Source organism: Marmota monax, unplaced genomic scaffold, assembly GCF_021218885.2.
Source record: "Marmota monax isolate L192 unplaced genomic scaffold, Marmota_monax_Labrador192_F-V1.1 WCK01_AAM20220418_F8-fsc00010, whole genome shotgun sequence".
Lineage (NCBI taxonomy): Eukaryota > Metazoa > Chordata > Mammalia > Rodentia > Sciuridae > Marmota > Marmota monax.
Window position 1 is genome coordinate 5971707 of NW_026692321.1, and position 17350 is coordinate 5989056.

Below are 17350 nucleotides of genomic sequence, written 5' to 3' on the forward strand. Positions count from 1 at the left end.
CTTCTAAATAAAGCTAAATTCATGAACTTTAATACTCTTGTGTTAATCAGTCAATTTTTGGTGGGGGAGGGAGGGTTACCGGGATTGAACTTAGGGGCACTTAAGCACTGAGCCACATCCCCAGCCCTATTTTTTTCTGTATTTTATTTAGAGACAGGGTCTCACTGAGTTGCTTAGCACCTTGCCATTACTGAGGCTGGCTTTGAACTTGTGATCCTCCTGTCTCAGCCTCTCAAGCCTCCGGGATTATAGGCATGAGCCACTGTGCCCAGCAATCAGCCAATTTTAAGAATAAGATATTGTTAAATAAAAACATCCAAGATAAGTCACTGGGGAAAACATTTATTTTTATTTGAAACATCCATGTGTACATCCTTCACTATCAGAACTTAAGTGAATCTAATAGATTTAGATATCTAAGAATAGCTGTGATTTTATTAATCCATCCTTATTTTTTTCTAGGTACCCTATTTAAAAGGTTAAAATATGGTTATTAGATCAATTCCTATCTTCCCTATTAAACTTTAAGTTCCACAAGGGCAAGAATGGTCTCTACTTTGGACTGCTCCTTTAATTCCCCAAACTTCCTTGCCACTGTAGTAGAGAGCAAATTATCTATTACAGAGTCAACAAATACTTAGTAAAGATTATAACAGTTAACCTTTATTGGAAAATTAATGATAAATAATTGCTAGCAGTTATAACTCAGTGTCTTACAGGACAACCAAAACTGAAAATCTCAAACTTCACCTTTGAATGTATTCCTCCCATAATGCCTCCCAACCCCCCAATTTTGATAAATGGCAGCTTCCATCTTTTAGCTTGGACTAAAAAATTCTGTCAGTCAATCATTTCAATTCTACCTCAAATTGTTTCAAAATCCAACCATCCACTAGTTTCAGAATCTACTAACGACTTCCATTGCTACAACCCTGGCCCAACATCTTTTATTTCACTTATCAGCAAGTCTCAGCTAGGTTCCCTGCTGTCACTCAACCTAATGATCCCTCTGAAATATAAACCTCTTCTGAACCCTCCTCTGCTTAAAATCCCCTAAGAGGCTTTCCCTGTCATCTTTCCATGTGCTATTCCTTCTGCCTGTAACCATCCTCTAGTCACACTCAGTTCCTTACTTCCCTCAAATCCCCGTTCAAATGCTGCCCTCTCAGAAACACATGATCTGATGGAGCTTCTCAAACTTTCAACTTGCTGTTTCCCTCTGCTGCCAGCACTGCTTCCTATTTCATTCTCCCTTGCTTTTGCTCCCTTGCACTTATTAATCATCTTGCATCCTTTTCTTAAAATAATAATAATAATAATAATTTGCACCTATCTCAGCAATAGAAGTTAAACCAATGAAAGCAAGGGCTTTTATGTTTTTTCACTGTTTAATCCCCCATGCCTAGTTAATGCCTGGCACATAATAACCTTTTAATAAATATTTTCTGAAAGAAGGAATTTATTGAGTACTTAGTAGGTGGCAGGCACCATGGTTTTTCTTTTTCGGGCAGTTCTGAAGATTGAATTCGGAGTTGAATTCAGGGATTCACACATGCTAGACAAGCACTCTAACAATTAAGAACATACCCTTCCTTTTTAAAATTTTATTTTCTGATAGGGTCTTACTAAATGCCCAGGCTGACCCTGAACTTGCAATCCTCTTGCCTCATCCTCAAGTAGGTAGAATTAATTACAAGCATATGTGACACCATGACCAGCTCACTATATATTCTGAAACATGTATTTTCTTATTTCATCTTAATAGACCCAATGAGGTAATATTTCCCTGTTTCAAGTGACAAATATAAGGCACAGAGAAGTTAACTTGCCTAATGGCATGAAGAATGAAGCATTCAGAATCTATATGCTATTTCTACATACGTAAGCCCACGTTTAGGATGATGTCCCCCAAACACGGCCAGATTACATCTGCCAACGCAGTATTCCATTCACTTTGTGCTCCTTTTCCCTCAGAAGTATGCCAGTTTTTGATCACCCTACTCTTTTTTGGGGAAAAAAAAAAAGCTAGGAGGAAATTAAGCCTCTGACCATAGTCTTCAGGGTCCTAAATGATCTACCTATGCCCAACTTCCCAATTTACATCTTGCTATTTTCATCTTGTTGCTATTTCATACACCTTCTTTCAACTCCTGTAATATAACAAACTTTTTCTCAGGATCTTTACATGTACTATAGAAAGCATTAGAAAACCCATCAGTCCTGGCCTCCACCTTTCTCCCAAGTATACTAGCTCCTTAATCACCTTGTTGAAACACAGAACTCCTCAAATGGTTTTCTGACCACATAACCCAAAGTAGGAGCTCACTGTTCTCTACTTCAGAACTCCATTTGTTTTCTTCCTAGTATATCCAAAATTATAATTTGTTTCTTTGTACTTATTCCCTATCTACCATATGACAATGTCAACTCACCAAGGGCAGGGATTATTTCATATGTTTTGTTCTTCAATGTCTCCTCAGTGCCAAGTTCAGTGTCAGCATCAGCAATAAAAGACACTCACTAAATATTTGGTGAATTAATTAGTAACTTGATGTGACAGGTAAGACTAAATTTCCAGTTTAAATAAAGATTCAATAAGTAATGTTTCTATTTACTGCTTGTCAAACACTATTCACATCTAGAATCAACATTATTGATAAAAATAAATGGAACACTTCTCTTCCCTAGAGGAGACAAGGAAGAACCATTTTACTTACAGATCAAATGCTACATAAAATGAATAAAATTTTAGAGAATCATTGTTTAATAAATCCAGTTTAATAGATAATAGTTAAATTATGTTTAATAGATAAAGTTTTTCCTCTAAGAACAGATAAGAAATTTTGTTACATGGAAATAACAAATCACTAATGGAAAACACAGATAATCCTAGCAAGGCACAATATACACCACTATTTATCACCCAGGGTCATGCATTTCTGGCTGTGATGGAATGAGTGGTACTAGTGAGCTCTTTCATTGTAAACAACCATCAAACATGAAATATGAAACAACAGTTTCCAGGCTTTGTAAAATAAACAGCACAGACTTTGGTCCCTAAGAGAAGAGAATATCGACAAGTCAACCACCCTATAATGTCCCAAAAACTACTTGAAATATCCCAACCAGCGAACAGCAAAGCACAGCAATCCTGCTGAGTCAAGGAAGCAGAGAGTTCAGAACAAATGAGGAATCTGGATTATGCCGGGGAGGAAACTGGAAAGTTAAGAGCTGTAAAAGAGGGAGATCAGATCCCTAGAAAGGATCAGCTACCTAGAGAGACAAAGTATCCCAGAGGATACCCCAACTGCTATGGGGTTGACAGCAGAATAGAAACACTGCAAATTAAGCAACACTGGAAAAACACTGGATTTCCAGTCAAACAAAATTGAAGAAACCCTGGTAATTACCTGGGCATCTAGGTGACACAGCTAAAGAAAGCACAATGCTCTAAAGTAGGGCCTACTCTAGCACTACCTAAAAAGGCTAATGGTAAACTTCTGAAGATCAAAAAGATACAATTTGGGGGGACTGTGGTTGTGGCTCAGCAGTAGAACACTAGCCTAGCACGTGTAAGGCCCTGGGTTTGATCCTCAGCATCACGTTAAAAAATAAATTAAAAAAATAAAGGTACAGTACCTTTGTGTCCAACTACAACTAAAACATAAATATTAAAAAAAAAATTAAAAAGATACAATCTGGAGGCTCAGTCCTACTGAGTTAAAAGAACTTGGTAAATACTATCATCTTTCTACACATCTACTTTTATAAAGTATAAAACTAAGCCTGCACAAGTTAAGGGTAATCAGCAAGTAAATGAATATTAGGATGAAAACCAATACTCTTCAAAAAAAATACTCAAAGAAATAAAGAAAAATTTGTTAAAGAAATAAAGGACTATGAAAAAAAAACTAGAAATTTTTTACATGAAAAACTACAATAACTGAAATGAAATATTCACCAGAAGGGCTTAACCATCAAGCAGACTGGATATCAGTGAAATTGAGCACAAAGCAATCTGAAGAACAAAGACAAAATAAATAAATGGAAATAAGCAGACTTGGGGGGCTCAAGACAATTTTAAACAGTCTAAAATATGTGCATAAATGAATGGAGTAAACAATACAATTAAAAAACAGAAATTATCAACATTACAAAAAAAAAAGTCCTAAATTTTTCCCCCTTTCATATTATTAGAGATTGAACCCAGCACCTTCGATATGCTAGGTAAGTGCTGTTCTACTAAGCTACTTCCCAACTCTTCTCTTCACATTTTTATATTGGGACAGAGTCTCACTCAGTTAAGGCGTCCAGGCTGCGCACCCAACTTGTTGTCTTCCAGCTTCAGTCTCCCTACAGCTAGGATTTCAGGATCACCACACCTGGCTCCAAGTTTATACAGTTTAACTTTAAAACTAGAAAGGCCAAAAATTAAAAGGATGGAAGAAAATATACCACGAAAACAGCAAGAATAAGTTGGCTTTGAAATATAAGTAATAAAGAAACAAGGAGGGTAATTTGGACAAAATAGGTAATTCATCAGGAAGGCCTAACAATTCTAAATGTGTACATCTTTAATAAATAACCTTGACAATTCATGAAGCAAACACTAAGAGAAGTGAGAGGGAGGGAGGGAGGGAGGGAGAGAGAGAGAGAGAGATCCCATTTTCAGTTAAAAATTTTAATCTTCCCATGTCAGTACTTGAAAGAATAGATAAAATATCCATATGGATATAAAGAAAACATAGTCCAAAATGAAAAGTGCTTAATCAATTTTAATTACAAGGGTTACTGGATTTAATTACAAAGGTTATTATAATACATTAAAGTGTTATCATTTCTCATTTTTAGATATTTTGAAACTTGAAGTATTTTGATACACTATAACTTCATGTGAAAAGAGGCCTAAATGCAAAGGGCCAACTAAGTGATAACAATATAACAGATTACAGTCATCTTCTATATTAAATTAGTAGGCTGGAATAGCAGCTCCCTTGATTTGTAGAGTCATCAAATTTATAGAATGCTGAAAATAAATGCAATGGAAAGCAATATGAAAACCCAGTAGGGGAGTAGATTAGGGAAGATCCTAGTCTTTAAACTAGAAATCTCTGCCACAGCAGATAGATTAGATTTAAAAAAAAAAAAAAAATTTGTAGTTGTAGATGAGAAGAATGTCTTATTTATTTTTATGTGGCACTAAGGATCAAACCCAGTGCCGCACACATGCTAGGCAAGTGCTGTCACTGAGCTACAGCCCCAGCCCTAGATGAGATTTTTACTTGCTTTATATTGAATTAGATTATTTCAAAGCAAATGAATATTCCACTGATATTATTAAAAAGTGAAGATAAATGTTAACAATATTACTAAAAATTAATTACTAACAATAAATGTTGAGGTAATCCCTCTTCTATATATATATTTACACCATTCTTCAAACTTTCACTTATTCTAACAACAAATCAAATTTTGAATTGTTTCCTAACTTTTATTACAAAAAGCAAATCATAAAACACAAGTCAATTTATACAATATTATTATTTGTGGATGACAAAAATGGCACGAAGAATTTTGCTATAATGAATGGCTGTGAACAGAAGGAAAGCTGGTAGAAAAGTTAAAATTTAAAATAGCAACATTTACATGTAAGATAACTTAAACAAAAAACCTAGAAGGAAACAGCCGTTTCATTCAAATAAACAAAAAGTTAGACATTACAGTCAAAAGATGAGTTCTGAATATGAGAAAAATGTTCATCATTTCACTTTTGGTGATGTGAAAATACTCTCCACTCTGTACTTGCTCAGCCCTCACCATTGTCTAACATACGAGATATGTGATATTTGCCTCACAAGTTCCTTCAGGAAAAGAAAGCATTCACTGTGGACTGCCTAGAGGTTTGTACAGTGCTAAATAGTCTGATTCAACTGTCCAATATTGAACTTTCCATTCAGTAAATCATTGTCTATATCCATATGATATCTACAAAACTTTGAATATGAAAAGAATGTTTTGGCTAGATGGTATGATTCATCAGACCTGAATTTCACTTAAACTGCTTGGACAGGACAGTTATCAGCTCAAAATACAAAATGTGGGAACCACCAGCTTGTGGTCCTTCTTACAACTCTAATTTATGGAGAAAACATTAAGAGGCAATACTCTTCTTATTCATGCCAAATGTCTACACCATACCTTTAAAATTCATTAGCAGTGATGTTATAAAGTACCACAATAAGTGCTGTTAACTTTAGGAAAGCTGGTTTCCATTGATCTTCCTCTGAGGATGTCTCTGAGTTATTCTATTATAATCTCCCTCAGCATCTCTGTAGATTCCCCTTTATTCTCCAACTCCTTCTCCTCTATTCAATATAGATGGATAGATACATGAACAAACAGTCAGATATAGTAGCTATTCATTATCATACTATGCAGAGTCACGTTTAAAAACAGATGTCAACAAACCTAGGCAAAGTCCTAGATATTTTTTAACTATATGGTCATTTTATTTAATCTCTAAATTTCAGTGACTTCATCTATGTAAGAATTCATGCAGTTGCTGCAAATATAAAATGAGATAACGACTATACAGACTTAGCATACAGAATACTTTCTATGAAAATGTCAGCTAATTTCACCACTGACAAATGGAAGATAGTTTGTTCCCTTACAAAGTTAAACATGTTTCCCTGTCACTAATCTACCTGAAGGACAAAAACAATGTTCCAAGTCTTATAATTGTTACAGAAAAGACTTGTCATATTCCTCACATTAAATGTTAAAGTGAATGAGTGAAAAAAAAAAAAACCCACCATCTAATTTTAGACTATTTATAAAAGGGGGAAAAAGAAAAAAGAAAGGGGAGGAGTCCCAGCTGATTAGAGTTTTGAGCGATTTTTACTTGTTTGTTTTTATTTTCTGTAGCTTATATACACTGATTTCTAAAAAAAAGAAAGAAAGAAAGAAAAAGAAAAGAAACGAAACTTACATAGATGAGACAGTCCTATGTGTAGATACAGACATGCTTAGAGGATCCTAAAACGGACCTGCTGGAACACTCAGGGACAAAAACAATTTAAAACCATTCTAACCAAAGCACCTCATTTGAGGCTTTCAAGTTTATTGTTTTTATCAAAAATTAATTTTTATTTTGTATAAGAAGATGCAGTGCATCTATCTGATAGACCCAGAGGGGTTACTTTCTTCTGCTAATGAAACTTACACTACACATGCAAGAAAAAAATGTCACCTTTACTGTTTGTGGCAGCCACGATTAAATAGCAGATACAAGAATTAAAAAACATGGAGGGAGTTCCTTTTTGCAATTCAGAAATAACCCTATAAGCAGTTAAGGGCCAGTTGTATCCCCAAAGAAAAGAAAGAATCAAAAGGCTGAATTCATATGAGAAGGATTGGGTAATCATGCCCTATATTCTAGACTTTAGTTGATTCTACTTAAAAGGTAGGTTTAAAATTCATTAAAAGCAAGTCAATAGGTGTTCAGGGATGCAACCTGAGCCCTGGGATCAAGAAGGAACAGTCAATTTCCCTTCGATGAAGGCTCTCTACATTCAAGGTTTTGTGCTATAAAGGATATAAAAGGATGAGATGAATCCAATCCCGGAGATGCACCTGGTGTATACACATGTTACCAATCCACAGGGCTGAACTAACAAATGGTTACATAGTAAGCTTGCCCTTTTCTCTACACTGCCTTACAAATATTCTTCTTAAATTGTGTACTCGACTAAAGAAGATAATATTCCCAGATATGATGAGGAGTTATTGATTCCTGGTGGGAACACCAAAAGTACTTGAAAGACACAGTTCTTGCCCACAGAAAGTTTATAATACAAAAGAAGCAATCAAAGAAGCTTACATATAAACTAAAAGGCATAATATGATAAATGAAAATAAAACAAAGAACACAGCAGGGAGAAACCACATTCAGATCAAAGGTAGAAGAGTAAAAGAAAAAAAAGAGTAAAAGTAAAAGTTTTCTTTTAAAAAGAGTATTGACAGAGCAAAACTGTATGATTGAAAAAACAGGAAAAAACAAAAAGCATGAGAAATGATAATGTAGCACAAAGGGGAAGTTAAGGGCTAAAAGACAAAATCAGTGATGTCTTAAAAGAGGGCCTACAAGATAAGGACGGAGATTTAATACTTCATTTGGTAGGGAAGGGATCCATTATACGCAGAGGGGAGGTAATGAATGTATTTTAGAAGGGTCAATTTGGTAGCCGTTACATTAGTCAGATGAGATCTAAAATTCCCATTCTTTAAGTTAATATAGGGAGGTACAGAAATAATGAAAACAAAACAAGTATGCTAGGAAAGCCTCACAATAGATTCCACTATATCCACACCAGGAATGGGAGTAGAAATGGTTCATGGTTCACGGTCCATGACAATGTAAGGACATAATGTATGAGGGAACAGTCTACCAAACAGTAACATGGGTCCAGCTGAGTTTAGACTGCATGAATTTGCAGAAAATTTAATAAGCCCGGTCTTCATTATTTTCTCCATCAGCACTTCACAGCTTGAGATCAACAGTAACTATGATGGAAATTTTTTATTTAGCAAAAGTGAAAAACATGGCAAACTCAAAAATGCAGCATAATGAGAGGGCAGCCCTGAATGCTGAAAAAAATAAAACAAAAGTGGAGACACTGAATAAGGCAAAAACAGGACTTACTAAAAAAATTACATATAAGGGATAAAGGAAAGAAATCAATTCTGATTCCCCTCTGGCTTTTGTTTGCTTGCTTGTTTGGCTTCAGCAACTAGTTTGATGCTGCAGCCATTTACTAAGTTGGGGAGTAAGAAAAGGAATAGGAGGAAGAACAGAGGAGATCGAGCACTTTAATTTCGTGTTTTAAGCATCTATGACACAACTTAATAAGGATGTCAAATAAGTCACTGTGCATATGAACTCAAGAGTGAAGTAGAAAGTTCTGAGTAATAATTATAAATGCAGCCTATATATTGTATTTAAAGTCACAGGAATGCATAAGCCCACCTTGAAAGAGAATGCAAATAAAAGAAATAAGAATGGCCACTGAGAACTACAATATTTTAAGGTAAGCTGAAGAATAAACCAGAGGGAAACTGACAAGTCAGAATAGGTTAAATAGGGAAAAGTGATGCTTCAAGAAAAGAGAAAAAGACGGTGGTGACCACATACAAAGAGACTATGCACTGGAATCCTCTGCCTAAATTCAAATCTCAACTCTGCCATTCAGTAATTACATGAACTTCTGAAGATTATTTATGCTATCTGTGGAACTGAATTACCCCTTTTGCAAAATGGGCATCATGGTAATGATAATAATTTTTATCTAGAAAGACTTGTGAAAATTGGTAACTGTATACAAATTGCCCCCAATGTTGAAACTGCTACAAAAACATGCGCTACCACTTATTGTGGACATAAAAACCATAACTTACAGGGCTGGGGTTGCAGTTCAATAGTAGAGCACTCATCTACCCATGTGTGAGGCACTGGCTTCAATCCTCAGCACGACATATAAATAAATAAATGTACAACTACAACTAAAAAAAACCATAACCATGTATATGATTCTTTAATATAGATATACTTAACACACACATATTACACATATCCTTAGAAATGGAAAAGTTAGCAAACTATGCATCAAACTAATAAAGAATAGATATCTCAGCAATGGGTCTATAGGTTTATTTAAAAAAATATAATATTGACTTACTCTCTCATTATTCAACTATGAACAATACATAAAAAAATTATTAACTTTAGAGGAGAATTAACACTGATCTGATTTTTCTAACTCCACAGGGAAAGATTTTTTACTTTCTTAGAATGAAAATAACTAGGATAAAATAATTTGACACTAATTTTGAGAGTGCCTCCAATTGCTTCTAGTCATCAAAGCAGTAAAAGGATAGATACCAACAGGCTGGTTACTGAAAACTGACAAGACTTTAATCTTGGCCTTCAGCTTCTAGAGTTTGTGAGAAAACAAATCCCTGTTGTTTTAGCCTTGCAGCCTGAAGTAGTGTTATGGCAGCGCTATATGTACACTAATACATAGGTATACATCTGAAAGTTAGAATAAGACTTCTGACTATTTAAAACCCACCTAAATCCATGACAAAGAAACTGACATCAGTATTAAAAGCTAGTATTTCCTGAGCTGTCAGTCACCACACGGCACTAGGTCTATACTAAGAACCACATATGTATGACCTAATTTAGTCCTCACAAAAAAATGTTATAAAGTAAATTCTATTACTAATGCCACTTCAAGATGAGAAAAGTACAGCTTTGATGACAACAAATCAATACATCATGGAATGGAAACAAGAAACATAAGTAGTTGACTCTGGCTCCTTTCCAAAGAACCAGAGTATTTTAATAAAAAAAATGTCTATTAAAAATTTATCATTATTACCTTAACTACAAAAAAAAAGAGTTTATTTAAACCAACAAGTTGGATTCTACTTTTAGTGTTTAATTAAACTCAACAAACTTATAATATGTATTTTCATTGTGTCAAATACTATTCTAGAATTTTTTCCATATTTAACTCATTTAATGGTCATAACAACCCATGAACTATATTCATATTAGTATCTTTATCTTAAAAATGAGGAAACTGAGTCATGGGGACTAAATAGTTGTCTGAGGCCACATGCTGATAGTTAATCAAGAAGTCTAACTATACAGTTCACTCTTAATCAGAATAATATACTGAATTCAATTTTTTTTCCATAAAAATTAGATGTGGAAAAGATCCAAACAGAATAGGATCCAAGAGCAAAAATGATATCATATAAAAATAATTCATTTGATAGATTTTTTTATTATAAAATAAATTTACACCTTCTTTCTAGGTGAGGGAGAGAGTAAGTAAAGCAAATTTTGCCATCTTGGAATTATAGAACTTTTCAATCTGTTAAAAAAAAAAAATGCCTTTTCAGATGAGAAAATTTACCACCAAAGAAGTTAAATGACTTGGCACTTCCCTGGCTTACAATTTCACATGCTGTTCTTGAGTTTCAACTCCCACCTCAACCTCATGTCTTCAAGTAGCTAACTCCTTTCTGTCTTAACTCAGATGTCACTTTCTCACAGTAAGACCTTCACTATGTCCCCAATCTCAATTAGGGACATCCTTCCATCGTTCTTTCTCATAGCATCCAGATCTTTCCTTTCATAGTATTTACCACAGTATGAAACAATTTTACTTGCTTAATCTTCACCTCCTCCTAGAATCTCCACTTTGAAAAAGGTTATATGCTTAGAAACATGCACAGCTCCTAGGACACATGGACACTAAATATTTCATGAGTAGATGAACAAATGAACCATTAAATGTCTGACAATTAAATGCTAACATTTACTGAACACTACTATGATCCTCAGACTGTTCCACAGGCTTTATATATGAAATGTCACATCTAATTCTGAAAGAAATCCTACAAGATATAAATGCTACTGTTACCTTCATTTAATAGATAAGAAGGAAAGGACAGAGAGATTAAGTAACTTGGCTAAAATCATACTAATTAGTGGTGGAAGGAGATTTCAATTACAAATAGTTTGACTCTAGAATCAATAATCTTATAGATTATGGCTTATTGGTACTGAACCAAAGTTACTTTAACAGTCAGAATTTTATTTGTAAAAATTGATTACTGAACTCTCTGTGGAAATTTACTTTTAACTTGACTTGAAAAAAAGCATTTCACATGGAAAGTCAAATCTGCACTAATTATCATGAAACTGCCTTCAAATAATTAGAAAAACATAAACATAAAGATGTACCCAATGCGGAGCATTCCCTACATGTCCACCATGCTAATTTATCTACTATATAAAAATAAACTTCAAAAGGCTATGGATGGCATAAGAATTTGGACTTTTCCTTTACAATCTTATCCTTCTTTCAAAAAGTTCCTAACTAAGGAAATAGGGCCAAGAAGTAAAGCCCAAACAGACATGCCACAGGCTCTTGGGTCAGGTCATCAGATTAATGGAATGTTAAAATATTTTTTATTTTTAAAAACATAATTTTGTTTCTGCATTTTTTTGTGGAAAAAAACAAATTCTGGGATGGAAAATTAACAAAAACAAACATAAAAGCTTTCTATATCTATATATTTTCCTTGTCTTTGACATATTGAATTATAATGACCAAATTAACACAGGAGAGTAAATACAATGACTTTAAACATGAAAAGGTCTGTCACACTTCCTTTCAAAATTCAACTCCAAAATTATTGTATCTCTAGATACTACAATGAATCTTAAGTATGCAAAAACAATGTATTTTTGTAAAACATATGTAGCATGATTTTATATATCAAATAGGCATCAATAACTAAAGTTAACACTACGGGAATATAACCAGGCTTATTTTATAAATCCACTTAATGATCCTCATAAAATAGGTATTATTTTCTCTATTCTATTGACTAGAGCTCAGAGAGAGATTTATGCTTATGGTCACCATTATCTATAATCCCAGCAACTTGGGAGGCTGAGACAGGAGGATCATAAGTTGGGGGCTAGCCTGGGAAACTTGGCAAGATTCTCAGGAACTTAGTGAGACCCTATCTCACAATAAAAAATAAAAAGGACTATCTATGGATATACCTCAGTAGTAAAGTGCCCCTAGGTTCGATAGTCAAAATAAAAAGGAAAAGAAAATGGGAGGGCCTAGGTTCATTTACTTTATATTTTCCCTATCTTATAGAATCTTTCATATCTCCACTGTCATGTTATCCCACTAGAACATCCAAAATCTGAGGTTTCTGCATTTTCACTAAAAATCAACCAACACACAAAAAACAAAACCAAATAAATAATAATAAAATATCACTTTCCAACGTAGTCCTTTCCCTAAGTCTACATTAAACTAACCCTCAATTTTTTTAGCCATACTTCACAAGGTATAGTTTCAAGTCTCCTAAGTACTCCATCCCTTGAGTACATTCTTAAGAATATGCCCTTTAAGGCTTCTGGTTCCAAAACCTAGATGCCCATCAATAGAAATTGTGGTATATATATGTGATAGAATATTATTCAGCCATAAAGAAGAATGACTTTATGACATATGCCAGTAAATGGATGGATCTGGAGATTTAGGTGGGAGACAATGATTGGCTTATTTCATTTATTAAATCCCCCAAATCCAAAGGTCAAATGTTTTCTCTGAGATGTGGATGGTAACTCACAATAGGAGAGGCAGGGATAGAAGTTCAGTGGATTAGACAAAGGGAATTTAGAGAAGAAAGGGCAATACGAATTGGAAAGACAGAAATGAATCGGACATAACCTTCCTATGTACATATATGAATATACCACAGTGAATCTCAGCATCATGTACTGCTGAGGGCCAAGAATGACGCATGGCATGACCCAGGTCATTTGCAGTGTCATTGCATGTAAGGTGACCTTGCTCAAGGATCAGGGCGGATCGGGTTTAGGGCGTTCCCGGTTTAGGACAATCCGGGTTTAGGGCGGTTCCAGGTTTAAGGTGTACCCTGCTGGGAATAGGGCGTATCCTGCTGCCTCAGGTGCGCCTGCTCCTTGAGTTCTCCTTGAGTTCTCGTGGGATTCAGAGAGTATTTGGGATTTTGCCCAGAACGTGAATTCCCCCAGAACGTGTTTGTAGAGTGCCGGTGTGAGTTCGGGAATAAAGAATTGCTGTTTGAATCTACAAGGCTGTGAGTGGCTCGTGATTTTGTGCCCAGCCAGACTGCAGCAATGTACATCTACAAGACTGGGATCATAATTAGAATAAGATATATTTCATGATTGTATAAATACATCAAAATACTCAACTGTCATGTATAACTTTAAAAAGAAGCAATAAAATATAATTTTTTAAAAAAGCCTCTGGTTACACACGTAGATTGGAAGTCACCACCACTCCATCATAACAATTAAAAAGTTCAACAGATTGAAAATCAGCATCTCTTTTTGCATCTGAAAGAGTGATATGGCACTGCTCCCAAGACTGAAGAGGAGTCATGACTAACAGAATCAGAGATTCTGCAGAAATAACCTGAGGAGGAGGAGGAAATCTGAACTGTAACTGACAAATTGCCAGAAGCTAAATGTTGTCAATTCTGAGAATTAAAAACTAGAGGGGACCCAGTTATAGGGAGCCCATATAGTTTTGTGAGTTTTACCTCAGGGAGTCAACTGGGTTCTCATACTAAATATTGGAGAAAAATCTCCTTATGCTTCTAGCAGAAAAAGCGAAGAAGGAAATATGCCAGAACCCTCTGCTCTTTTAACAAGGTCTGCTCTCAGGAAAAAGTATTTAACCAGAGCCTTGGGAAAAAGAAATACATGACCCTACCCACTCTACTCATTCTCTCCCACCTAAAAAGGGGGTAGGGTGATGAGAAAAATTTATCAGTCCAGAGACAGGTTCACTATAACAGACTGGATGTGATCACAGGACTAGAGATGCTTCCCCTCCCTCCACACTGTATACAACTTATCTAAGGGTCTATTTACAACAGTTCCTTTTACCCTGTGTATCATGTCCAGCTATCAAGAAAAAACTTCAAGGCATATCAAAAGGCAAAAACATAGTTTGAAGAGATAGCAAGCATCAGAACCAGACATGGCAGAAATGATGGAATTATTATATGAATTTAAAAGAACTGATTAATATGGTAGGGGTTCTAAAGGATAAAGTAGGCATCATTCAAGAATAGAGGGCTAATGCAAGCAGAGAGACAAATTCTAAGAAACTAAAATGACATCCTAGAGATCAAAAATATTTTTAAATAAATAAAGGCCAAAATAGACATGTAGACCAATGGTACAGAATAGAAGACACAGAGATAAAACCACATGAATAAAAGGTGCCAAAAACATACATCGAAGAAAAGACAGCCTCTTCAAAAAATGATGCAGGGAGAACTGGAAATCCATATGCAGCAAAGTTAAAATAGACCCCTGTATCTCACAATGTACAAAACTCAACTCAAAGTGAATCAAGGACCTAGAAATTAGACCAGAGACCCTGGGCCTAACAGAGAAAAAAGTAGGCCCAAATCTTCATGGTGTCAGATTAGGCCCTGACTTCCTTAACAAGACTCCTAAAGCACAAGAAATAAAATCAAGAATTAATAAATGGGATGGACTGAAACTAAAAAGCTTCTTCTTAGCAAAAGACAATAATCAGTGAGGTGAAGAGAGAGCCCACATTTTGGGAGGAAATTTTTGCCACATACATGTCATAGAACACTTTTTAAAAAATCCAATCAATAAATGGGCTAAGGAACTGAAAAGACTTCTCAGAAGATATACATTCAATCAATAAATATATGAAAAAATGTTCAATATCTGTAGTAATCAGAGAAATGAAAATCAAAACCACTCTAAGATTTCATCTCACACCAGTCAGAATGGCAGTTATCAAGAATACAAAACAATAAATGTTGGCGAGGATGTGAGGGAAAAGTCACACTCATACTTTGCTGGTGGGACTGCAAATTGGTGCAACCAATCTGGAAAACAGTATGGAGATTCCTCAAAAAACTTGGAATTGAACCACCATTGGACCCAGCTATCCCATTCCTTGGTCTATACCCAAAGGACTTAAAATCAGCATCCTATAGTAATGCAGCCACGCCAATGTTTATAGCAGCTCAATTCACAATAGGTAAACTGTGGAAGCAACCTAGATACCCTTCAATAGATGAATGGATAAAGAAACTGTGGTATATAAACACAATGGAATATTACTCAGCATTAAAAGAGAATAAAATTATGGCATTTTCAGGTAAATGGATGGAGCTGGAGAATATCAAGCTAAGTGAAGTAAGCCAATTCGCAAAACCAAAGGCCGAATGTTCTCTCTGATAAGTGGATGCTGATCCATAATGGGGGGGGGGGGGAGCGAGGGGATATGGGAAAAATGGAAGAACTTTGATGGGGCATGGGGGCAGGAAAGATGGTGGAATGACATGGACATCATTACCCTAGGTAAATGTATGACTGCTCATATGGTGCAACACTATATTGTGTAGAACCACAGAAATGAAAAGTTGTGCTGCAATTGTGTACAATTTTGATGCACTCTGCTATCATAGATACCTAATTAAAATTAATTAATTAATTAAAATGCAAGACAGGAAAAAAATTAAGTATGAAAAATAAATAAATAAAGAATGCCTTTGATGGGTTTATTAGAAGATTTTGATATAGATGAGTAACTGCTTGAGTTTTAGGATACCTCAATATATACCTCTAAAATTGAAAGGAAACAGAGAAGACTAAAAATGAAAAAAAAAAAAAAATCAGAACACAGGCATTTATAGGACAACTGCAAAAGATATAATATATGCATAATGGTAATATAAGAAGATAAAGAGGAAAAACAACAGAAGAAATATTTGAAACAATAATGACTGGAAATTTTCCAAAGTAATTATCTGTGATTGGCACACAAAATCACAGATACAGAAAGCTCAAATATCCAAGCAGGATACATGAACAGCAGCAACAACAACAACACTATATTTAGGCAAATCATTTTCAAACTATAAAATGCAAAGTATAAATATTCTTGAAAGAAGCTGAGATGAGAAAGAATACTTTACTGATACAAAAACAAAGAATCTGGCTTGTATCATGAAGGGGAAGGCTTGAACTATAAGTGATGATTAGTTTGGATAAATTTCAGCTCTCGGCACAGTAGCAGGTACCTATCTGTAGTCCCCAGCCCCTTGGTAGCTAGGTTTCCAGAAGAATCTATACCAAGTATAGGGGAGCCAGGGTAGGCAAAAAAGAACCCTGTCCTCCAAACAAGAAATCTCTGCTCTGACCATATAAACACATATGTTTGATCTACCTATATTCTGTCTATAAGAGACTCTCTTTAGATCCAAAGACACAAATAGATAGACAGTTTGGTAGAAGTCTCCAATTAAGTCATTAGATCCAGGGCTCTTCTTTGTTGGGAAAATTACTGACTCAATCCCCCTAATTTATAAAGATCTATCTCAATTTTCTATTCTTTTGTGATTTAGTCTTGGAGGGTTTTGTGTGTCTAGGAACTTGTCTGTTTTATTTAGGTAACCCAATTTGTTGCTCTTAGAATCAGCAGTAATGTCTCCACTTTCATTTCTGAGTGTTCTCTGTTCTCAAACTTTTCCAAAAAAAAAAAAACTGAAAAGGAACATCTTCTAACTCATCTTACTCCGATATTAAATATAAAGACACTAGATGAAAAGAAAATTCCAAACCAATACTCCTTATGGAAACTGACCCAAAACTCTCAACAGATTATTAGCTAATGTAACTCAGTAGTATATTAAAAGATATACCAGT

General features: G+C 35.0%; 1 protein-coding gene across 1 annotated transcript in view; it reads right to left on the reverse strand.

Moving 5' to 3' along the window:
- The window catches only part of Rock2 (Rho associated coiled-coil containing protein kinase 2), a 136185-nt gene that overhangs the window by 61621 nt on the left and 57214 nt on the right, over positions 1-17350 (reverse strand). The gene's annotated exons all lie outside the window — the stretch shown is intronic.